The sequence below is a fragment of the Schistocerca serialis genome, unplaced genomic scaffold, assembly GCF_023864345.2.
Source record: "Schistocerca serialis cubense isolate TAMUIC-IGC-003099 unplaced genomic scaffold, iqSchSeri2.2 HiC_scaffold_897, whole genome shotgun sequence".
NCBI classification, from domain to species: Eukaryota; Metazoa; Arthropoda; class Insecta; order Orthoptera; family Acrididae; genus Schistocerca; species Schistocerca serialis.
The window spans coordinates 1,017,421-1,043,769 of NW_026048515.1; positions in this window are offsets into that span (position 1 = coordinate 1,017,421).

Below are 26,349 nucleotides of genomic sequence, written 5' to 3' on the forward strand. Positions count from 1 at the left end.
AACGGATACTAGTGCTCCTAAGCAGAAATGCGACAAGTGAATCACATCTCTGAATCATACTCTGTGTGAGTCAGTCGCTTTCCGGAAGCTAATGAATTCCTTACCCTTGTTACTTCATCAACGGTTACGTAACTTCAGAAGAAAAGAAGTAGTCACAATTTAAGTCACTCATAAGCGATACGTCTGAAGGCCGATTAAAGAGCACCTTATCTTCTTCTTAAGGCTTAGCATAAATTGAGAAACAAAGAGTACCTTATCTTCTTCTTAAGGCTTAGAATAATTTGAGAAACAAAACTTGTCCGGTCTGTGTTGTATACCACGATATGTTCTCTATACTGATGCGAAGGTGTATTACACTAATTTTTGAGATCCAAGCAATCTTAATTTTTTTAATGAAATTCATTCACAAATTGCGAATACAATTTAGTAGAAAAATATGAAAATTTCTGACAGACCGGAACTCGAAACCGGGTTTCCCACTTTAAGTGAGCCTCGGCCATCCGAGCAAGCGTCATAGATGAGGTTGCCTTGGCTCAGGCGCGAAGTACAATGATGCAGTGTCTGTATTCGACAGTGTGATGGAATGCATGTACGAAAGAACATTGCATCGAGCTATAGACATTGTAAGGTACAGACACTGCCCTGTATTTCATGCCAAAGTCTCTTCCTGTGCGAGAATCACACGATTTGTGTGCGAATACTATGGGAAGTACACAAACAAAAGTTTGGGTCGTTCCTGCAGGTGGGTTCGGATGGCCAGGGCGACTGGACTGGGTCTTGTGCATGTTCACGGTCGCGCAGGGGAGCTGTACGAGGGGCGTTCGAGAAGTCCTTGCAAAGTCCGAGAGATGGCACCACCGGCGCATATCGAAATCATGTTTAATTAATAGCATCTTTGGAAAGAACACATACCAAGTTTCAGCCATATTGGTCTATTTCTTAGTGTTTGGCATTCGTGTGAATCAAGGAAGTCGAGTCATTGTCAAAAAATGGACGAAAATGAATTTCGTGTGGTGCTTAAACATTATGAAAGGCAAAACGCCTCAGGAGAGTAAAGAGAAGCTTGATAAACATTACCATGACTCTGCACCTTCGATTAGAACAGTTTATAAGTGGTTTCAAAATTTTCGGAGTGGCCATATGGGCACAAGTGATGCTGAACGTTCTGGACACCCTGTGGAGGTTACGACTCCAGAAATCATTGATAAAATCCTTGATATGATGATGGATGACAGAAGAGTTAAATTGCATGAGATGGCTAGTGCTGTGGGCATCTCGAATGAACGGGTACATAACATTTTGCAAGATGGGTTCCGCGATTGCTCATGCTTGACCAAAAACGGAATCGTGTGAAGTGTTGCAAGGATGGTTTGCAGCTGTTCAGGAAGAATCTGCAGGACTTAAAACGTCGTTTCGTCACTGTGGATGAAACATGAATACATTACTATACTCCTGAGACGAAACAACAATCTAAACAATGGGTTACCACGGGAGAATCAGCACCAAAAAAGGCGAAGACCATTCCTTCGGCTGGAAAGGTTATGGCGACAGTCTTTTGGGATTCACAAGGGAGAATCCTCATTGACTATCTGGAAAAGGGTACAACTATTACAAGTGAATATTATTCACCGTTACTGGACCGTTTGAAAACCGAGCTGCAAGAAAAACGCCGGCAATTGGACCGCAAAAAAGTCTTCTTTCATCATGACAACGCACTAGCACACACATCAGCAGTTGTGGTCGCAAAATTAATGGAAATAGGATTCCAACTCGTTTCACATTCCCCCCCTTCTCCGGACTTGGCTCCCTTGGACTGCTATTTGTTCCCCAATTTGAAGAAAAGGCCGGCGGAACAAAGATTTTATTCAAACGAGGAGGTGATTGCAGCAACTTATAGCTATTTTGCAGACTTGGACAATTCCTACTATTCGGAAGGGATCAACAAATTAGAATAGCGTTGGACGAAGTGTGTAAGTCTAAAAGGAGACTATGTCGAAAAATAAAAAAGGTTTACTCCAAAGACGTAAGTAGTTTTTATTTTTGCACTGACTTTTCAAACGCCCCTCGTATATCAGAACGATGATAAAACTGTGGAGAAGACATCAGATAAATCTGACGGTAATATTAACAGAAGATGTGTCACCAGTTTCATGAATGGCACCAGAGGAGGTGCAGTACATTTCCCAGTCACTTCACCATACACGCGCTTTTTTGTTTAATACAGCTACGTTCGGATGGCTGTGTAGGAAACCAGACCTGCGACAGCGCGAGACATCTATCGAACACAAACGACCGGATGACAGAGCAATCCTATAGAGAGGAAGCTTCTACATATCAATTGGCATGTAGTATGGCGATTGATACACCATGTTTCCGTAGACATAGAGACGCATGCAATGTGGTACACCACAGTTAACAGTAAAAGTGTCACACGATCCAGATTCCATGCGATTCATATGACGTATTCACTACTATGCACTCATTGTGAAACTATGGACAACAATGATACCGCCTCATATGCGGCCCCTCAGGTGAAGTGTGGCGTTTGGCGACACAAATGACCTCTTTCTTTCTTCGAATGGGACAACACACCACTGGACTGGGGATTGTATTCTTCCCGGACGAAACGTACTATCCATGTACTAAAACACATGCACCCTAATGCGATGGTCCAAATAACGTGATGGACTTTTGGACCTTTCTACAGGGACTACATCTGAAGATCGTGAGCAATTCGACTTTTATTTTTGGTATGACAATGAAGTGGTTATTACTGAAATTTAACTTTACTTGATTGCTATATGTGTTAGATGATTTGCTTTAACATGTAAAAGATATTCATTGAAATTTCAAGCACGGTTGCAGAACTGTTTTGCTAATATAATTTTATTGTGTTTTTCAATTTTTTATGTCTGTGTTTATTACAATGTTAGTTTTGTGTCCGTTTTTTTTTTTTTTTGTAATACTGTTCAGCTTATAGAAAAAATTGTTAATCTCATTCTGTGAATTGCTACATAAGGGCAGTTTTATTATTTTCTTTTGTTCTTGTTTAAATGCTGATGTAGTTCTCCGAAGAAGAAAAGTGAAATTTCTTGCAGATGATTAAAAACTTTGTCTCTAGCTTAAGTAAAAGAGTCTGAGTGTTGTTCTTCCCTTGAAATGGCATGTAAACAGGTAAACAGAACGATGTTTTGTACCAATTTAAAAAAGAAAAAAGGCATACTGCGATTCAAGAAAAGTAAAGCAGGAGATTCCGGGTTCGAATCTCCTTCCGGCACAAAAAAGGCAGTTAAGGCGACCGCTTCCGTAGTTAGAGTCCCAGTCAGGCACAAATTTTCATATGTTTCTAGTACATCGTCTAGATACTATGCAATCGTATTCGCAATCTGCAGGTGCACTTCATAATTTAAAATAGCTGTCAATCGCCAATAGTGTTTGTTCCTTCGAACATGCATGCATGTCCGAGGGAACATTGCATCGAATTATACATGTACTGTAAAATTCAGACATTACGCTACTAATTTTTTTACACAGGGGACATTATAACTGTAGTGTTGGCAGAAGAGCCAACTCTGTTTTTCTAGAGGAGGCCGAAATGCACGCGTTTAATTACACGCTGACTGGCGTGAGGTCTGGAACAGGACAATATCTTGAGAATTGCAAATAAAGTACGTAGTTGATATAATACTTAACTTTAATCCACAATTGTAGACCATCTCTCGTTACGGTACATGCTTCATAATATTAATTATCAATTGAATACGGCGCCTTGCTAGGTCGTAGCAAATGTAGCTGAAGGCTATGCTAACTATCGTCTCGGCAAATGAGAGCGTATTTGTCAGTGAACCATTGCAATGAACGTCGGCTGTACAGCTGGGGCGAGTGCCAGTACGTCTCTCTAGACCTGCCGTGTGGTGGCGCTCGGTCTGCTATCACTGACAGTGGCGACACGCGGGTCCGACGTATACTAATGGACCGCGGCCGATTTAAAGGCTACCACCTAGCAAGTGTGGTGTCTGGCGGTGACACCACAATAATTGCAATACAGCGAGGGTAGCAAATAGCGAAATTTTACTTTTTGTGCGAATACAGTTACTAGGAAGAAGACTCGACTAAATTTGTATGTGGTTTTAGGGTATACGAGGTGCGAAATGTATGAGGACGTGCTGAAAAGTAATGCTTCCGAATTTTTATGTGAAAATTCTTGATGCTTTTTTAATGAAACATACGTTTATTTGTTTGTCGTATGGCAATACATAGACAAAGATTACAAAACTACTACACGTCAACATTTAAGCACAGCTCTCCAGCATAACGACAGCTATAGATGGACATCAACTTCTTTTATGTATTTTATAACATCACTCGTTGCTATGAGGAAATCTTTGAAAGGATCCTTGTGGGCACGTGCGGGACATGTCAATACAACGTGAGCAACTGTCTGTCGTTCCGCACCACAGTCACAGAATGGTGATGAAGATTTGCCCCACTTGTGCAGTTTGTCTGCACATCGTCCATAGCCCGTTCGGATGCGGTTCAAGATAGTCGAAATTGCCCGAGGCTGATATAATCCAGGGGTCTCTTCTGGTCGCAAGGCAGCTCCAGGCATTGTGGGGAACAGTTTGTTGCCATCAGCGTTACCATTCATCAATGGGACTGAATTCAGTCCCCATGAGACTCCTGGCTGTGATGAGAGTGGGATGTCTTGAGCTTAGTCTTTTCCGCTCTGCAGGGAATACGTCGTCCATTATTGGATTAACAGTCTTCTGGTATTCACGCAGCAGGGCGCTCTTCCGTCTGATACTAGTATGTGGAATGTGGCTCAACATAGGTAGCCAGTATGTGGGAGTAGGTCGTATTGACCCACTACAAACGCGCATGGTCTCGTTAAGTTGTACGCCAAACTTTTTCAACTGTGAACTATTAAGCCAGACAGGTGCACAGTACTCTGCTGCTGAATATACCAACCCGAGTGCTGATACCGCAGAGTGTCTGCTGATGATCCCCAGCGAGAGCCGCAGAGTTTATGGAGAACGTTGGTTCTGGTTTTGAGCTTAGCAGATGTCCGCGTCAAGTGCTCCTTAAAAGAAAGAGTCCTATCTAACGTGATCCCAAGGTATTTTGGGTGTATATTATGATGAAGTTTGTCTCCTTCAAAACAGACATCGAGGGCACTGTTTGCCAATCTATTGGACAGATGAAAACATAAAACCTCTCTTTTATTTGAATTTGGTTGTAACCTTCATCTGTGGATTAGTGGCTTATGATTTACAGATCAGAAGGTCGGATTTCTTCAGTTTTTTCAAAAGTTTTGTGTTGGGTAGCTATTGCCCAGTCGTCTGCGTAGCCAAACTTTCTGGATTGTGTTGGGGGGGGGGGGGGGTATATCCGGCATGTATAGATTAAACAAGAGAGGAGCAAGGACGCATTTGTTGGGGACGTCCTATGCACTGGGCACTCGGAGAGCTATGAGCTATGTCATCTTTGACAGGGCATAACATATCACATATTTTGGGAGTGGGCTGGAACATTGGTTTCAGTCTGTGCCTGTGCAGCGCACGTCCTAACTTGCCGTTCGTTGCCTCACAGTACAACTGGAATGCAGTCCGCTTGGCCTCTTCTGTCAATTCCAAGGCGTCCTTCATCGTTGGCAACTGAAAGCATTTGCAATGCGTCCCATGCTATGTGCATTCTCTCTGAAGACTAGTTTCAAATTCTGTAATTGAAACTGTAGATGGTCGTCGGCAAAAATAATCTTTGCTCTGTGTACTAACGTATCCAGGACCGCTTTCTTGTGTACAGGGTGGTGAAAACAGTTTGCGTTCAAATAGAGTGGTTTCCTGTACATCGAATGAACAAGCCAGGCTCCTGCCTTCCGCAGTTAAAACATCCCAGAACAGTAGCTTGCCATTCCTCTCCAACTCGATAGTAGACTTAATGTTGGGATGGGTACGGTTTGAGTGATCGACGAACTGCTGCAATGCTTTTTCATGATGACGCCATTCAGGAAGGTGCCATTGACTTACCGCAAGGAGCAAGCCGGGCGCAACGTCACACATATCAGAGCCTTCTCCTCAGAGTGATCCATGAAGGAGGTCGTGACTGCCAGAGACAATGGTAATCCCATTACTACACTATTGTGCCATCCGTGGTCTCATAAAATTCGTAGCGGGGCAAAAAGTACACTATATGACCAAAAGTATCCGGACACCCCCAAAAACATACGTTTTTCTTATTAGATGCATTGTGCTGCCACCTACTGCCAGGTACTTCATATCGGCGACCTCAGTAGTCATTAGACATCGTGAGAGAGCAGAATGGGGTGCTCCGCGGAACACACGGACTTCGAATGTGGTCAGGTGATGGGGTATTACTTGTCATACGTCTGTATGACATCCCTATGCCCAGTGTTTCCGATGGGATAGTGAAGTGGAAACGTAAAGGGACACGTACAGCACAAAATCATACAGGTCGACCTCGTCTGTTGACTGACAGAGACCGCCGACAGTTGAAGAGGGTCGTAATGTGTAATAGGCATATATCTATCAGGACCATCACACAGGAATTCCACACTGCATCAGGATTCACTGCAAGTACTATGACAGTTAGGCGGGAGGTCAGAAAACTTTGGATTTCACGCTCGAACGGCTGCTTATAAGCCACACATCACGCCGGTAAATGCCAAACGACGCCTCGCATTGTTTAAACATTGAAGGATTGAACAGCGGAAAAACATTGTATGGAGTGACGATCACAATGTGGCGATCCCATGGCAGGGTGTGGGTGTGGCGAATGCCCGGTGAACGACATCTGCAAGCGTGTGTAGTATCAACAGTAAAATTCGGAGGTGTTGGTGTTATGGCGGGGTTGTGTTTTTCATGGAGGGGGCTTGCACCCCAAGTTGCTTTGTGTGGCACAATCACAGGACAGACCTACATTGATGTTTCAAGCACCTTCTTGCTTCCCGCTGTTGAAGAGCAATTCTAGGATGGCGACTGCATCTTTCAACGCAATCGAGCACCTGTTCACAATGCACGGCCTGTGACGGAGTGGTTACACGACAATAACATCACTGTAAGGGACTGGCCTGCACAGAGTCCTGACCTGAATCCTACAGAACACCTCTGGGATGTTTTGGAACGCCGACTTCGTGCCAGACCTCACCGACCGACATCGATACTTCTCCTTAGTGCAGCACTCCATGAAGAATAGCCTGTCATTCCCCAAGAAACCTTCCAGCACCTGAATGAACGTATGCCTGCGAGAATGGAAGCTGCCATCACGGCTAAGGGTGGGCCAACACCATACTGAATTCCAGAATTATCGATGGAGGGCGCGATGAACTTGTAAGTCATTTTCAGCCTGGTGTCCGGATATTTTGATCACTTAGGGTACATTGTCTTTAAGGCACATGGGAAAACTTGATGATACCAGGTGGAATCTGTTGGGCCAAAAGATCCAATGTTTCTTATACCGGCACCGTCGTACAAAATGACACTGCATTCGGCTAATCACTACCTCGCTTCGGTCTATCTTCATTTTCTTTAGTGTCTCAACAAATGTCCGTGAGTTAACAACATGGTGTTCACAATGTCCTAGATTAGTTGCTAATAACCCTACGAGATGTTTTACCAGTCTGTAGGTAAACGACCTGATTGCACTAACGATATATCTAAGCGAGAGACCTTCCTTGCGTGCCTTCAGCAACTCGCAAAGTCTGGGAGCTCTGGCGGCAGGTGGCATTAATTTCTTCACCACTTCGTCTGGCGTACCAAAATCTTTTAATAACTTCCCTGTCTTTCTGACGAGGGCCTGCGTCGGATAGCAACTAATTTTCCGGCATGTATCATCCTCTAACAAATGTAGCACATTCAAGTGGTCTTCAGTGTTCAGTTCGCATTCAGAAGAATGACCTTTCAAATCGACGTCCGGCCATCTGGATTTAGGTTTGCGTGAGTTTCCTAAATCGTCCCAAGTAAAATGGAGCGCCAACACCCTTTCCAATCCTTCAAAAGAATCAGAGCTTGTGCTCCGTCTCTAATGGCATCCTTGTCGATGGGACGTTAGACCCTAAAATTTCTAGTCAGTTCTTTCAGTCTTAACAGCCACAGTGGCCACTTCAGGAGTGCTCATATCGTAAGGTATGCACGAGAACTTTTGTGAAGTTTGTGAAGTAGGAGATGAGGTGGTGGTGGTGGAGGTAAAGCTGTGAGGACGGGTCGTGAGTCGTGCGTGGGTAGCTCAGTTGATAGAGCATATACCCGTGTGAGGCAAAGGTCAGACTGAGTGTCGGTCCAGCACACAGTTATAATTTGCGAGGAAGGCTCAATAAAAATACTCCTGCGAGGGTTAGGGTAGTTGCAACTGCAGTAGTGACAGATAATCGCTTCAAAAGCTCTATCGTATTAAAAAAAAAACGTACAAATTCTGAACTCCACCTACAGTATGGATGTCCGTAATGTTTCTAAGAAGATAAAAATCTATTCTTTGTTTTAATTAGGGCTAGAGCTACGTTTACTTGTTTGAAACGGCTGGAATTGTTCCATCGGGGGAACAATTTCGATCCTATCACATACTGTTTCGAAAGCTAATTGTATACGTTTTGTCGTTGATTACCAAAATAACTTGGTCGGCAACGGATCTTTCGAAGTTTCCTATCGTATTGCTCTTGCTACGTTTAAGCTTCAGAAAACGATTTTCTTTGTTCTCGCATTGTTGACTCTATTTAACTCGTAACAAGTATCATGTATCTCTTATTAAAGTCAAGCAAAATCTCCTATAGCGGAACGATGCGTGAAGCACAGTAACGCATAATAGAAAACAAGCTTTCACAATATCTTTCCAGCACTAGCTCTTTTTAGAACAATAGTGCGAATGTGTGTACTGTTGTGGAAAAAACGCTATTGTTCGAAACTTAGTGTGAATGGTGTTTTCTGTCATACTAACTGTTCTCCACGCGTTGATCCGTTATGGGTGAGAGGTTGCCTTTCCTTCATTTTACGAGGTCTGTTCAAAAACTTCGGAACATTCGTAACTTCGCGCCATTGGTGTGTTGAAACGAAATGCAGCTAGAACCCTGCACACGCCTGTGTTTAATGTGTAACTGCCGGAAGTTTCATTATTGTATGTCTGTTAGTTATTGTTCATTGCTGTACTGAGTAGAGCGTTCTGTCACACAGTTTGCGAATTTCGAAATGTAATGGTTCAAGTGGCTCTGAGCACTGTGAGACTTAACTTCTGAGGTCATCAGTCCCCTAGAACTTAGAACTACTTAAACCTAACTAACCTAAGGACATCACACACATCCATGCCCGAGGCAGGATTAGAACCTGCGACTGTAGTGGTCGCGCGGTTCCAGACTGAAGCGCCTAGAACCGCTCGGCCACTTCGGCCGGCGCGAATTTCGAGATGGCAGAGTTAGAGGAGTACCGCACCTGCATTACCTTTTGCGTGAAACTCAGGAAAACGTTTACAGAGACACATCAAATGATGCAGGAAGCGTACGATGATCTGCGCTTAATTCGTACTCAGTGTTACGAATGGTCGGGAGGAAGTTAAAAGATGATCCTCGTATAGGACACCCTTCAACGTCTACCGACGACGCTCATGTCAGAAACGTCAACGAAACCGTGCGCGCCAGTCGAAGACTGACAGACCGAGAGATTGCACAAGAATGTAACATTTTAGGTGAGTCATGTTATGAAATCCTGGTACAGCACCTTGGAATGCATCGTGCTGCCGCCAAGTTGGTCCCACGGCTTATGAGTCAAGACGAGAAAGACCTTCTCCTCGCAATCAGTGAAGAGCTTTTGGATCGCGCAGATGAGAACGAGATGTTCCTCAAGAGAATCATAACTGGTGATGAGACGTGGGTCTACGGTATGATACTGAGACTAAGGTTCAGTCTTCACAATGGGTCGGGAAAGGTCCTCCAGGACCAAAAAAAGCTCGCCATGTTAGGCCAAATGTCCATATCATGCCGATAGGTTTCTTTGACTTTGAAAGATTAGTTCATCATGAATTCGTGCCACAGGGACAAACTGTTAATCGATGGTTTATTTATTTACTTATTTACAATTCAGTTTCCGCAGGACCAAATTGAGGAGCAAATATCCAAGGTCATGGAATGTGTCAGTACATGAAATTACAAGATAAATGTAATAACAGATAAAAATAAAATGTTTATGAACCCAAAAAACGTCAAGCCATAAGTTTAAGTAAGCGCAAACAACAATATAACATAATAATTAGCTTAATTTTCTAAGGAACTTTTCAACAGAATAGAAGAAATGACCCATGAGTAAACTCTTCAGTTTCGATTTGAAAGCGCGTGGATTACTGATAAGATATTTGAATTATTGTGGCAGCTTATTGAAACTGAATGCAGCGTTATACTGCACACCTTTCTGCACAAGAGTTAAGTCCGATCCAAATGCAAGTTGGATTTCTGTCGAGTTTTAACAGAGTGAAAGCTGCTCTTATTCTTGGGAATAAGCCGATATTGTTAACAACAAACGACAGTAAAGAATATATATATATATATATATATAGAGATAGGCCAGTGTCAAAATACCCAGACTAGCGAACAAGAGTCGACGAGAGATTCGCCTTATTGCACGAACCGCCATTTCTGAGCCGAAAATATCCTTTTAGAATGCGAAGAGTTACCCCAAAATATAATACCACACGACATAAGTGAATAAAAATAAGCAAAGTAGACTAATTTTCGTGTCGAACGATCACTTACTTCAGATAGCGTTCGAACAGTAAAAATGACAGCATTAAGTCTTTCAACAAGATCTTGAACGTGGGCTTTCCACGACAGTTTACTAGCGATTTGAACACATACAAATTTGAACTGTTCAGTTTCACTAATCATATGCCCATTATGTGAAATTAAAACGTCAGGTTTTGTTGAATTGTGTGTTAGAAACTGTTAAAAACTGAGTCTTACTGTGATTTAGCGTTAGTTTATTTTCTACAAACCATGACCTTTTGTCATGAACGACACTATTTGAAACCGAGCCAGTGTTGCACACAACATCCTTTATTACCAAGTCAGTGTCATCAGCAAACAGAAATATTTTAGAGTTACCCGTCATACTAGAGGCGTATCATTTATATAAATAAGGAACAGGAGTGGCCTAACACTGATCCCTGCCGCCCCCCCCCCCCCCCCCCCCCCGCACCGCCCAATTTGACCGCACCCCACTCAGACGCAACACAACAGCCGTTCCAAAGACTGTGAATAATGACCTTTTGCTATCTGTTGTTAAAGTAAGAGGTGAACTAATTCTGAGCTACTCCCCATATTCCGCAATGGTCCAACTTCTGGAGCAATATTTTATGATCAACACAATCAAACGCCTTAGTTAAATAAAAAGAATATGCATAGCGTTCGAATCCTTTTGTTTAACCCATCCAGTACCTCACAGAGAAAAGAGAAGATAGCATTTTCAGTTGTTAAACGACTTCTAAGCCAAACTGTACATTTGATAGCAAATTATGTGATATAAAATGATCAATTATCCTTAAATACACAGCTTTTTCAATAACTTTAACAAACATTGATGGCATAGAAATACGTCTAAAATTGTCTATATTATCCCTTTCTCCCTTTTTATAAAGTTGATTTACTACTGAATACTTTAATCGTTCAGGAAACTGATCATTCCTAAAGGAAAAATTACAAATATGGCTAAGTACAGGGCTAACATGTGCAGCACAGGACATTAATATTCTGCTAGGCACTCCGTCATATCTGTGAGAGTCCTTAATCTTCAGTGGTTTAATTATTGACTCAATCTCCCCCTTGTCTGTATCACAGAGCAGTATTTCGGATATCCGTCTCGGAAAGGCATTTGCCAAGAGAGAAATATGATACCCTGTAGAAACTAGGTTTTTATTTAATTCGCCAGCAATGTTTAGAAAATGATCGTTAAATACTGTACATATATCTGATTTATCAGTAACAGAAATATTTTTAGTACGAACTGACTTTATATCGCCAACCTTGTGCTGCTGACCAGACACTTCCTTCACGACTGACCATATGGTTTTAATTTTATCCTTTGAATTAGCTATTCTATTTGCGTACCACATACTGTTTTACTTTCTAATAACATCTTTAAGCGCCTTACAATTCTGTTTGTAATGGGGCACTGTAGCTTGATTGTGACCGTTTCTAACATTTTGATATAATTCCCGCTTTTTTCCTCATGATATCCTTATCTCACTAGCCAGCCACCTAGGCTGCCTTTTACTGTTAATATCCCGTTTAGAACGTTCCAATGGAAAGCAACTCTCAAAGGGACGTGAGAAATGTGTTAAGGAAAGCATTATATTTGCCATCTGTGTTATCGGCGCTATTAACATCCTGCCAATCTTGTTCCTTGAAGAGGTTTAAAAAACTCTATTGCCGGTGGATTAACTTTCCTACATAGTTTGTAATTATAACATTTGTTCGAGCGCAAAAGCCTTTTATTGTTAAAATTTGTGCATCGTGGTCTGAAAGGCCATTCACCCGTTTACTAAGAGAATGCCCATCTAGTAATGAAGAATGAATGAAAATATTGTCTATGGTTGTGCTACTGTTCCCCTGCACCCTAGTTGAAAAAAACTCAAGCTGCATCAGATCATATGAATTTAGGAGATCTACCAACATCCCTTTTTCTTGCACAACCACATACAAAATTAATATTGAAGTCACCACGTATAACTAATTTCTGGTACTTCCTATAAACTGAATCAAGAATCGTCTCAATCTTGAGCAGAAATTCTCAAAAGTTATATTTAGGCGACCTATAAACAACAAAAATTAGAAGTTTAGTCTCACTAAATTCAACTGTCCCTGCAGAACATTCAAATATCTGTTCAGTGCAGTGCCGTGATACGCCTATGGACTTAAATGTAATACGGTTTGTTATCGGAAAATGTTGCGACGCCTGCGAGAAAGTGGGAGTAGGAAACGACGTGAAATGTGGCGAGTCTATTCATTGCTCTTGCATCACGATAACGCACCCGCACATTAATCCCTGCTGGTGCGTGACTATTGCACGAAAACCGAGATCACTGTGCTGCCTCATCCCTTAGTACTCTCCAGACCTGGCCCCTTTGGACTTTTCTTATTTCCAAAGTTAAAAACCACGTTGAAAGGACGAAGATTTGCAACGATAGACGAGATAAAAGCAACGATAGATGAGTTAAAAGAAAATCCGTAGACGGCTCTTCGCGTGATCCAGCAAGAGGCGTACCAAGACTGCTTCCGAAATGTAAACGGCTTTGGGAGCAGTGTTATCAGTTGTGGAGGAGAGTATTTCGAAGGAGATCATGCACAATAAGTAGTAAGCGTAGAAAAATTTTATGGACAAAGTTCCGGAATTTTTTGAACAGACCTAGTATGTATTGCTCCATCCCTGGATCTCCATTATTAATAGAAATAAAAACTTTCAAAATTCTCATGCAATATAGATCTCAAATATGTTTCTGAATGTGTTCTTAATTTTAATTAGTTCTAGAGTTATATATATATATATATATATATATATATATATATATATATATATATATATATATACATTATTTTTTGCTTGAAATAGGAGAATGTTTCATGTCCGTAAACTATTCTTACTGAGAACTCGCAGGCACAATGCTTTGCACAGCTGACGTAGCAACACAGTGGTACCTGACAGTGACTGTACAGCTCTCATTGCTGTATTACTGGAGAGAACAGAATAGTCTAATTGCTGCCAACTACCTAGAGTAGGTGTACAATTTGTAATCTGGCACTCTGCTCCTGCTGCATATAAAAATAAATGGTATCTAAGAACTTTAAAACTTTGAATAATAACCCTTCCTTAACAAAAAAAGAAAAAATCGTATGTATCTACTTCACATTGCAAACCACAGGTCACTATATTCTTATCAGTAAAAAAATTGCAAAAACATTATTGGACTGACTTTCAAACAATGCATGACTGGATAGGTATGGTATGGAGGGAGAAGGGGGCAGCGTCATATCACTGCTCGTGCACATATTACATACTAACGCTGTTTTTTCGTGCAGTCTTCATATGTGGAGTCAAAATGGTTTTGTTCATTGAGTGAGCTCAGGAGTAGATGCAATTACAGTATTGTTGACCGGCGTGCACCTCTGTCGAGTTGAACAGCAAGTCCTGGTGTTTTGTGGCAGCAAGAGTAATGTTTTTAACTTTGATCTCAAAACGGCTAACTACGTAAACTGGCAGAAAAGCAATTTTTTACGAATTTCTCGTGTTCTGGTTTTAAGGGCAACGTTTGACGAAATGAGTATAATGGTTTGCGTTTGTGTTAGAAACTTTTTCCGAAAACAACGCTCACTTTATTTGGATTCTTCTTTTTCAACATAAGGCCTCTAAACTCGTACCGACAAAAATTGCTGTAAGATTGTAAGAAACAGTACGTAACGCTATGTATTTTCTATTAATCTTCGGGGAATAAAACAGGTGAGTGCTACTGTGTTTTGATTTCATACGTAAATAAAGACATTTAACACTACTCGTTTTTTTTAACATTCAAAGTTTGTTGAGACAAATAATTTATCATGGTCTGTAAATACACAAGCAATGCAGCGGTAAAAGTTAAACTACCACCCTTAAGGGAGCCTCATCGGGGAGATAAGCAGGTACGTCAAACGGTATGTTTCTCTCGTTGAGTAACTTCAGGTACTCGTAAAACGTGCATTCCCATTTCGTTTGTTTGTTGAGTTTCGCGTTCTGTAACAGTCACTTCATGTGTACAACAATTTTGTTCGAAGGTCACATTGATAGTAAGTAGGTTGATAGTGATACTTCTACAGTAACGCCTGATTAGATGCAAGCAGCCATACGAGCCATAAAAAAGGAAAGACACCTGAAGAAGATTGTGTTTTAACAGTAATGATTAAGACCAAAAGAATATTAATACAAAAGTAATATTATGTGCAGAATGTCTTCGGAATAAGACAATCTCCAAAAAACTGGGATAATGCTGTAGGTGTTATATTTTAAACGAAAGGAGTTAATGAGTCAGTTAGTAAGAAACATGTTGCGTGTTTCACTTTACACGATATACTGTAATGGCATGGAACGAGTGAGTTTACAGAATATTAGTTTAATTGCTATTTAAATGCGGCTGCGTGCTGACCATTTGCTGATGGACTCACATAACAGAAAATAATATTGAGTTAAATCCCTCAAGTAAGTATGTAACGCTTTTCCACTAATTAAGCTAAAATTTTCTAAACAAAAATTCTTCTGCAGAATAGAAGGTCGTGGCCAGAAGAAACTTTTTCAGCTTACTTTCATATTTAACTTTGCTATCTGTTAGGTATTTAATATCAATCAGTAAAAAATGACATAGGTAACAGCATTATTCACCCATTTATGAGCTAAAATGAATTTCAATGAAGAGTAATTAACGTTTATTTTCTTGATAGTGCCGTAATTATTCCTGCTGACCTTTAATGGATTATTAACAATAAATATATCCTGTAGTTATACGGTATATACTGCAGTTAAAATACCTAGCGCTTAAAAAGTTGTCTACAAAATGATAGAGGATGAGCACCACATATTATTCTTATGGCACGCTTAGAGAAATGAAGCCTTTTTGTTTCTTAAAGATGAGTTATCTCAGTGACTTCTATGGGTGAAAAAAATACGAGCAAACAAAGCATTTTTACTCTTTGATGAGTCCCTCGCCAAGTCTTACAATAACATGACGTGCAAAAGTGGCTGAATTAAGTTGATTAATTCCAATTTAAGTTCTTATCAACATGTAGACCTGAAAATTTTGAAACTGCTGACTTTCTTTTTAACGCCTGCTCACGCTTTAAATTTATCATTGGTGCTCAACAATTGGATTTACAGAATTGAATACACTCCTTTTTCTTAACAGAGCGACCATTTGGAGAAAACCCGTCAGTGTTCATGTGAACACTTTATTTACAATTTTCTCTACTGTTTTATATTCGAATTGATTAGAATATTTGGGTTATCTACAAAAAGTTAATTTTAGTTGATGTGTATTAAATGTGTGATGGTTACCATACATGAGAAACAACAGAGGATTGAATATTGAGCCTTTTGGAACTCTGAAAATGATTTCTACCCCTCAAAAAATGTCGCTTCTGTAATTGAATTATAAAGTACAACTTTCTGCATTTTTGTATTACGGTGCGACCTGTCTGTTAGCTACACAGTATACAATTTAAATTCTTATCTGCATGTACACCTGAAAATTTTGAAACTGCTGACTTTCTTTCTAACACCTACTCATGCTTTGCATTTATCATTGCTGATCTACCATTTGATTTACAGAATTGAATACACTCCTTTTTCTTAACAGAGAGACTATTTGGAGAAAACCAGTGTTCATGCGCACACTTTATTTATAATTTTCTCTGCTGTTTTATATTAGAATACTTGGGTTATCTACAAAAAGTTAATTCTGGTTGCTGTGTATTAAATGTTTTATCATTATCATATATGAGAAACAACAGAGGATTGAATTTGAGCCTTTTGGAACTCTGAAAATGATTTCTACCCCTCAAAAAATGTCGCTTCTGTAGTTGAATTATAATGCGCAACCTTCTGCATTTTTATATGTACGCTGCGACCTATCTGTTGACTATACAGCCAGTTTATCCGTAAAACATTATCAGTTTTTGTAGCAAAATGTGATGAGCTAGCCCATACGCAGTATATGTAGAATTATCAGGCTCTTCCCCGCAATGTACAAGATAATGACCAAAATTGTCATCATTCGAGTTTGGAGAAAAAGAGATTTTAATCAAGCAAAGGAACAAGAAGGTTTCAGAATTGTATATAGTGCAATGGACCATTAGCAAGTCCAAGTAAGACATAGAGCATTGATACGGTTTCATTGTATTTGAGAAAGTTTTCTGTTAAAGTTTGATAAAATGGAAACTGTGAATTCTAGAGCAACTAAAAATGATGCAGTCTACGTTGCTGTATTAGAGAATACATATACACTGCCAGAAAAAAATTATTACCCCTGGAAAAAATGATGTCGATTTTGATCAGATGATGGCATTGGCCACCTGGGGGATGGTAGATGTACTGGTAATGGTTTCATAGTCGTCCGCCACATAGTGTAGTAACATAGCTACCAGAGCGCCACCTGCTTCTACTCTTTAACAGGGAATGCTCACAGCCAGAAGTCTCAGTGTGGTGTGAAGCAGGCAGGCATCAGAACCACGGAGACACACTCGATCACCCAACTGAGCGAATTTGAAAGGGGTCAAATTGTGGCCTTCCGAATGGCGGGATGGTCTTTTCGGAGAATTGCTGCACAAGTGTGGTATCAGTTGTCACGTGAACATTCTCACACCCATAGATGAGGCTCTGGACGCCCACGCAGTACAGATGCCCGCCAGGACCGTCGTATTGTAAGGACAGCACTGATAAGGGGGCTTATGTGCCCATTCGTGTCAACACCAAAGGTTGCGAACCGGTTATTAGCAATGGGACTATGGACATGCACACCTCTAGCCCGTCTTCCACTCATGCCACAACATCGACGTGCACGGCTCGACTGATGCCGTCAGAGTATTATTTGGAAGTGATGGTCATTTGCGTATATGACATAGACCTGCTGAGTGCTATTTTGTAGAGCGCATTTGTCCAAGGCATACTGGCCTCACCACAAGCCTAAAGGTCTGGGGTGCGACAAGCTACAAGTCTCATTCACCTTTGGTGTTTTGAACCAGACGCTAACCAGCGATCGGTATGCGCAGAACGTTGTTAGACACGATCTTTTCCAGTCCTTGCAGCAGGAAGATGTGTTGTTCCAACAGGATAGTGCTCGCCCACTCACTGCCGGTGAAACTCAATGTGCACTGCAACACGTGCAGCAACTTCCCTGGCCAACACGATCTCCGGATTTGTCTCCTATCGAGCATGTGTGGGGTACGATAGGACGAGAAGTGACTCGCGCGACTCGTCAACCAACAACTGTTACAGAACAATGAACAGGTCGAACGGGTGTGGCATAACATATCCGAGGACAGTATTCGCCATCTGTGCGATCGACTGCATGACAGAATCAGCGCTTGCATTGCCACCCGTGGAGGCTGCACGAACTGTTGATACAGGTGTTTCAGCATGGATCGATATCTTGTACCTCAGAATCGCTTGTGCTATTGATCTGTAAATGTGATCATTTCATGGGTAATTTCCAAGAATGATGCCTATCGAAGTCGCAGATTCAAAACGATACATATCGAACATGCGATCCTAGATCTATCATGCTACTCTTGTGGTGGGCGTTATGAGTATGTTTACGACGGTCACTACAGTCTACACAGTCCCTCGATTCCTCGTCCGATAGTACTCCATATTTGTGACAAAAAGTCAAATAATTTTCAACGCGGGATAAGCTTGGAATTAGATTTTTCCATGCGAGATAATCCGCCGAAGATACGTCAAGAAAACCAGACATCCCACTCACTACCTATGTAAATCGTCTGGGTTTCCCTTCCAACTCACAAATAATTCGCGAAGGTATGAAATTTAGAGCAATTGAGGGAGCGACGGGAAACAGATAAAAATGACGATCACAAATAATTGATCATAACGCCCACTACTGCAGTCGCATGATCGAATAGGATCACACTTTCGATATGTATCGTTTGGACCCCGCGACTTTGATAGGCAATCATTCTTGGAAATTACCATTTCATGTACCATATGCATTGTTACAACAATAAATCTTGAGTGAATTGGAAACCTCTAAAAGTGTGTACCAATTTTTTGTGCAGTGTATTTTCTACAGTTTAGACTAGCTTTCATCAGCATAGTGAGAAATTTTGAAAGAAAGGAGTCAGGTGAGCGGGTTTCATACTACGGAAACTACTCTCAGAAGCCCCACACCCAGTCTTTCGAATCCTAGGCGGGGAAAAATAAGAGGGACTACGTATTAGTGGCAACATATCTGTTAACACCCCTGTTTTGAGCATCACAGATAAACTTCGACAAGTAATGGACTAATTTATGGAGGAAGTTTAAAAGTAGAGCTGAAAAGTAATTGTAATAGCACTAATAAGAAAAAAAATCTGATTAACAGTTAACTATATACGGATCAGCACATATTCTGGAAACCACTGTGAAATACAAGGAAAATAGTACGTAGAATGAGGCTAAAGTGCATTTACTGTTTCTACAGTTCTTGCGTTGTGTGTGGATGTTGGCAATTTGTTGACGTTCGTCGTAGCCAAGCGGATGATAGTGTACAGTAGACAAAGAGCATCGTCGAATCTAATGAGTCCTTTCAGCATAAGATGCAAATTGACTACATTTGTTTTCGATATGGAGAGTGCCAGAATAACTTCCACAGATATGGTTATTACGAATTTCAAGGTAGCTTACTGATTTTCTTATTTCTTTCGTAACTGAAACGAAAAACAGACTCACCGTTAGCGAGGCCTGAGTAGTAGGTTACGTTGAAGAATGTGGCAATACAGTTTGCTAGTTGAGTTGATGAAACTAACAAATGTAAAAGTAAAAAAAACTGGTTGAGGTAGCCTTAGATGTAGTCTAGGTTGGAATGTGGCAGTCTGGTTGTTAGTTGGCGAAGCCAATGAATGCGAAAGCGAGAAACGTGGTTGTGTGAGCAGAACGATCTGTAGCTTAGGCGGAGGTCTAGGTTAGGTTGGAATGCGACAATTTATTTGTGAGATGGCGAAGCCAAGGAATCTGACCACTGAAAATAGTCATTGCAGACTGATATGTAGTGTAGCCCGATATATGCATTTGTCATTCATTGTATATCATATTTCCGGTTTTACCGAAAATTCAGACTAGGTAATTTCCTAGAAACTGCGCACATCTAAGTCGCTGCCTCACCGCGAGCGATGTATATCGAACGCTCGAATTCTCGAAGCGGGAAGTTAGATCAATATGCACCAGCCTTGTTCCTGTCGTAACCGTTTAAGATCCACTATCAGATCACACAATCCATTTCATCCGACTTATAATACGAATTGTAGGTAAAGGATAAGAGGTAGGGAGAGACAATAAGTAGCCTTAAACCAATAATCGATGCACACAACGCGCCGATCTTACTGGAATCACCGATTCCTTCAACAAAGCTTCCCTGTCTCATTATAAGCGATCACAACTATTTCCCGCTTTTTAACTATAATTTTACATTTTTCGAAATGAATGTTTTACTCACCAAGATAAAATCTGAGACAATTGTAACATTTCTGCGCCGGGCTGACAATCAAAAATGTCGTGTCAACGAGCACACCGCTCTCTACGGAATATTACAAGGAATTTACTTCAAAGATCCTCGATATTTAACAGATAGTTAACATCATGGAGGTATAATATACTTCCATGATTAACACTGTATTTTGCCATCTATGGTAAAGCAATGTGGTTTCGAGAGCGATACAACCACAGCTAAATTTGACCTTATAGATATTGTGCTATCATCTTCGTATACTTTTAGTGTAGTCAAATGGTATATTAATTATTAAGCTACAAAATTTCACTCGCTCTTGCGCTTACACAAAAGATACATCAATGCTTCTAATATTACGAAATCCTTTATGCCCCAGTCAACCTGCAAACATAGTCTTCAGAATCGTTTACGTATCTGTGTAACAAAGTTTCTGTCATTTGCATATCCTACATAATCATATTTTAATAACTGAAAAGGAAATTTCCGTTCATGGAGCAGAAATATAAACTTTGGATTTACCAATAATATTGCAAGGGTTTGAAAGATCAGCTGAACGAAACGGACGATCTTGAATAGACGTTACCGGTATAAGATGAACGTCAACAAAGAAAAACAAGAATAATGGAATGTAGTCGAATTAAATCAGACGTTACAGAGAATTAGGTTATGTAATGAGACACTAAAAGTATTAGAACCGAGATGAGTTTTGCTGTTTAACCAGCAAGTTATCTGGAGATGTCTGAAATACAGAGCACATAAAATGTAGACTTGCAGTTATCAGAGTACTTTGTTTCCGAGCAAGAGATATATTTTCACATCTAACATTAATTTAGGTGTTAGGAAGTCTTTTGTAGAAGTGTTTTGGGTGTAGCCTTGTACGAAAGTGAAACGAGAGCGATAAACGGTACAGGCCAGAATAAAATTGAAGCTTCTGAAATGAGACTGAACAGAAAAATTATGAAGGTTAGAGAGGTAGATCAGAGAACTAGTGACGAGGTACTGAATCGAATCAGGTAGCAAAGAAATAAATTTATGGCTGTTTTAAAGAAACAAGTAAGAAAGATTATGAGCCAATAAGAGCTGATTAAATCGATAATGGAGGATGTGTGGGGTTAAAAACTGTAGAGAGAGATTAAGGTTTGACTGCAGTAAGCAGGTTCAAGGGAATGTAGGCTGTGATAGTATAGATAAAGAGGCTTGCACTGAATAGACTAGTATCGAAAGCTACATCAGGTCAGCGTTTGTACTGAAGATCGACAAACAAGGAGACCGTATTACAACTGTAACAGGCCTATAAGTGAACTGCACGTGATTTGTCATACACCTGTCAGTAAATGCGGAGCCTGACAGGCCTGTAACACATGTGTTACAGCCATCTATATTCCTCACGTTGCTGCGATCCATAAGAAGCAGTCGCTGTGATTGCTGTGTAGGCTAAATATCACAATCTTGGAGCATGTTTCGTGTCAGTAGCGTCCAAGACAGCTATCATTCAAGGTGACTTTTTATAGCCTTCAGTCCCTATCCTAAGGTAAGGAGGGCTGTATGAGATGATGGTCCACCGTAAAACTCGGATTTTTTCAAGCAGATTTCCGATACATGAGAGGGAAATGAAAATTGTTGCAAACGCCTTACAATGAAAGTATGCTTCCGAAGACATTATGTTATCCTTGAATTGTTGTCTTCGTCGAATGGTGCAGTGAAAACTGCACAATATTTCGGTGACACAATTGCTCGCCATGTTCATGTGTCGAATTGGTGAATAGTTATATACGACTGGATGGTTTCCCAGTGATACAGACTGATAAAATTCTCTCAGGCTTCCAGCGTTGTCAAGGAGCTTAAAATCTACATTACTGGCCATTAAAATTGCTACACCACGAAGATGACGTGCTACAGACGCGAAATTTAACCGACAGGAAGAAGATGCTGTGATATGCAAATTATTAGCTTTTCAGAGCATTCACACAAGGTTGGCGCCGGTGGCGACACCTACAACTTGCTGACACGAGGAAAGTTTCCAACCGATTTCTCATACACAAACAGCAGTTGACCGGCATTGTCTGGTGAAACGCTGTTGTGATGCCTCGTGTAAGGAGGAGAAATGCGTACCATCACTTTTCCGACTTTGATAAAGGTCGGATTGTAGCCTATCGCGATTGTGGTTTATCATATCGCGACATTGCTGCTCGCGTTAGTCGAGATCCAATGACTGTTAGCAGAATATGGAATCTGTGGGTTCAGGAGGGTAATACGGAACGCCGTGCTGGATGCCAACATTTCAGCAGGATAATGCACGGCCGCATGTTGCAGGACTCGTACGGGCCTTTCTGGATACAGAAAATGTTCGACTGGTGCCCTGGCCAGCACATTCTCCAGATCTCTCACCAATTGAAAACGTCTGGTAAATGGTGGCCGAGCAACTGGCTCGTCACAATACGCCAGTCACTACTCTTGATGAACTGTGGTATCGTGTTGAAGCTGCACAGGCAGCTGTACCTGTACAAGCGATCCAAGTTCCGTTCGACTCAATGCCCAGGCGTATCAAGGCCGTTATTAAGGCCAGAGGAGGTCGTTCTGCGTACTAATTTCTCAGGATCTATGCAACCAAACTGCGTGTAAATGCAATCACATGTCAGATCTAGTATAATATATTTGTCCAATAAATACCCGTTTATCATCTACATTTCTTCTTGGTGCAGCAATTTTAATGGCCAGTAGTGTACAAGCTTGCGACCGTGTGTTCCTAGGCCATTGATTGCCAAGTGGTAATTGGTAACTGTCGTGTAATTGCTGCTGCCGACCGTACAGAGCTGCGATGTTCTCTGTGACGTCACTAGTGCTCTCCCCAGCGCCATATATGGTAAAGTTTTTGTTACGCAAGCGCCGCGACCGCTACACCCTTCCGATGACCGCGTCCCAAGCTGTACTTTGCCGCAGACCGCCGGGGAGTGATATCACGAATTTTTAATTCGATAGCTTCTTTTATGATGCCATAACAGAAATAATCAATCCGTTTAATGACAGATATCTCGGCTAATGCATTTTGGTGTCTTTTTTCCAGAGCATGCTCTGCTAATGCTGATTTCTCACGATATCGTAAGCGGAAACAGTTATCGTGTTCTACACTGATCTGTTCAATAGTACGCAGAATCTGTCCACCATAAAACTGTCCACAAGCTCAGGATATTTTACATTCTCCTGCCCTTCTGAGGCCTTTGTATTCTTTCACAGGCTTCACGTGTTCTCAAATTTTTACTGGAGACCTGAAGTTCGCCTTGGGAGCCGGCTATCTTTCCTGTTACTAAGCTACAGAATCACAAAAGGGAAGCCTCTTCGTGTCCTCGTCGGAGGCCTGCTGGTTACGTGTCTTCGGAGAGACGGCTTGCGAAATGTGTATGTTGTTGTAGCCGTTTTCCTTGAATACTTTCCGTAAGCGGCTCACTTACTTCGACAGGCTTTCAGCGTCTGGAATGGCTTACGCTCGACGCACCAAGGTCCGCAGAATAGACCGTTTCTGCGATGGGTGTCCCGAGTTGGTTGGAGGGCTTGCCCATAATGCTCTAGAGTCTAGACGTTCTCAACTGCGGAGAGATCTAGCTATCTTTCTGGCCAAGATAGGGCACGACAAGCACGAAGCCAAACAGCAGAAAATCTCGGCATGAGCGGGCGGCCATTATCTAGCTGAAATGTACGCCCAGCATGGCACGCGATGAAGGGCAATAAAACGAGGCGCAGAATGTCGTTACCGTACCTCTTTACTGTAAGGGTGCCGCGGATGACAACCAAATTGGTCCTGCTACGAAATGAAATGGCACCCCAGACTAGGGGCAATGTCTCCTGGATGTCGGGTCGCATGCTGGGTGACAGTAAGGTTGGTATCCCATTGCTATCTCGGGCATCTCCAGGTAGATCTTTGCTGGTCATCGGGGCTCAGTTCGAAGCGGGACTTATCACTAAAGAAAATTCTACTCCAGTCAATGAGATTCCAGGCTGAAGACGTCTGGAGACGCACTGGGCATCACTCGAATACCAATATGACTGTAGTCCGCCATACAGCCCAACAACCAGGGCTGATGGTGTGGCCAGCCTTTCATTTCATAGCTGGACCCTTTTGGTTGTCAACCGCAGCACCCTTACAGCACAGCGGTACGCGACAACATTCAGTGGCCTGTTTTGTTGTCCTTCGTGACAAACAATCTCAGGCTTATTAAATCTCTCCCTATGTGAGAATTTTGGAGCGTTACTGGCAGGGCTCTCCAACGAGAATTTGACACGATATCCCTCAGCCAACAAATCTATTAACCAATGCCAAGCCGAATAACAGTTTGCCTTAGGCCAGAGGTGAACCAACACGATATTTTCCAATTTCCGAAACTCTGTCTCTTGAATAATTCATCAACTTTTCTGAAATAAACATCCTTCGTTTGTCTGTACGTATACATCACTCTACCGATTTTCGTCCCATTCGAATTACCACTTCGTGGTACGCCATCATTTTTTTTCCTCTTAGAGTGTATTATAAGCTACATACATTAAGTGCTGCATACTATGTTCTAACCCCACCCCCTTCCCCACCCACCCACACACTCACCCATGACCCATGGACCTTGCCGTTGGTTGGGAGGCTCATGCACCTCAGCGATACAGATAACTGCACCGTAGGTGCACCACAACGGAGGAAAATCTGTTGGGAGACCATACAAACTTGTGGTTCCTGAAGAGCGGCAGCAACCTTTTCAGAAGTTGCAGGGGCAACAGTCTTGATGATTGACTGATTTGGTCTTGTAACATCAACCAAAACAGCCTTGCTGAACTGATAGTATAAACGGCTGAAAGCAAGGGGAAACTACAGCCGTAATTTTTCTCTTGGACATGCAGCTTTACTGTATGGTTAAATGATGATGACATCCTCTTGGGTAAAATATTCCGGAGGTAAAATAGTCCCCCATTCGGATCTCCGGGCGGGGTCTACTCCGGAGAACGTCGTTATCAGGAGAAACAAAACTGGCGTTCTTCGGATCGGAGCGTGGAATGTCACATCCCTTAATCGGGCAAGTAGATTAGAAAATTTAAAAAGGGAAATGGATAGGTTAAAGTTAGATATAGTGGAAATTAGTTAAGTTCAGTGGCAGGAGGAACAAGACTTTTGGTCAGGTGAATACAGGGTTATAAATACAAAATCAAATAGGGGTAATACAGGAGTAGGTTTAATAATGAATAAAAAAAATAGGAGTGCGGGTAAGCTACTACAAGCAGCATAGTGAACGCATTATTGTAGCCAGGACAGACACGAAGCCCACGCCTACCACAGTACAACAAGTTTATATGCCAACTAGCTCCGCAGATGATGAGGTGATTAAAGAAATGTATGACGAGATAAAAGAAATTACTCAGATATGTAAGACAGGAGAAAATTTTGCAGTGGTGGAGGACTGGAATTCGATAGTGGGAAAAGAAAGAGAAGGAAAGTTAGTTGGTGAATATGGAGTAGAGGAAATGAATGAAAGAGAAAGCTGCCTAATAGAATTTTGCATAGAGCATAATTTAATCATCTCTAACACTTGGTTTAAGAATCATGAAAGAAGGTTGTATACGTGGAAGAGACCTGGAGAACCGGAAGGTTTTAGATTGATTATTTAATGGTAAGACAGAGATTTCGGAAACAGATTTTAAACTGTAAGACATTTCCAGGGGCAGATGTGGACTCGACCACAATTATTGGTTATGAACTATAGATTAAAACTTAAGAAGCTGCAAAAAGGTAGGAAATTAAGGACATGGGACCTGGATAAGCCGGAAGAACCAGAGGTTGCCGGAGATTCAGAGGGAGCATATTAGGCAACGACTGGCAGGAACAGGTGAAAGGAATACAGTGTAAGAAGAATGGGTAACTTTGAGAGATGAGATAGTGAAGGCAGCAGAGAATCAAATAGGTAAAAGGACGAGGCCTAGTAGAAATCCTTGGGTAACTCAAGAGATATTAAATATAAACTCCAGTAAATGAAACAGGCGAAAGGCAATACAAACGTCTAAAATGTTGGACTGACGTGTAAAATGTTAGACTGAAGTTTGAAGTGGGACATACTTGCAGATAGACGGTGCACTAAACGGAAGGGGCTG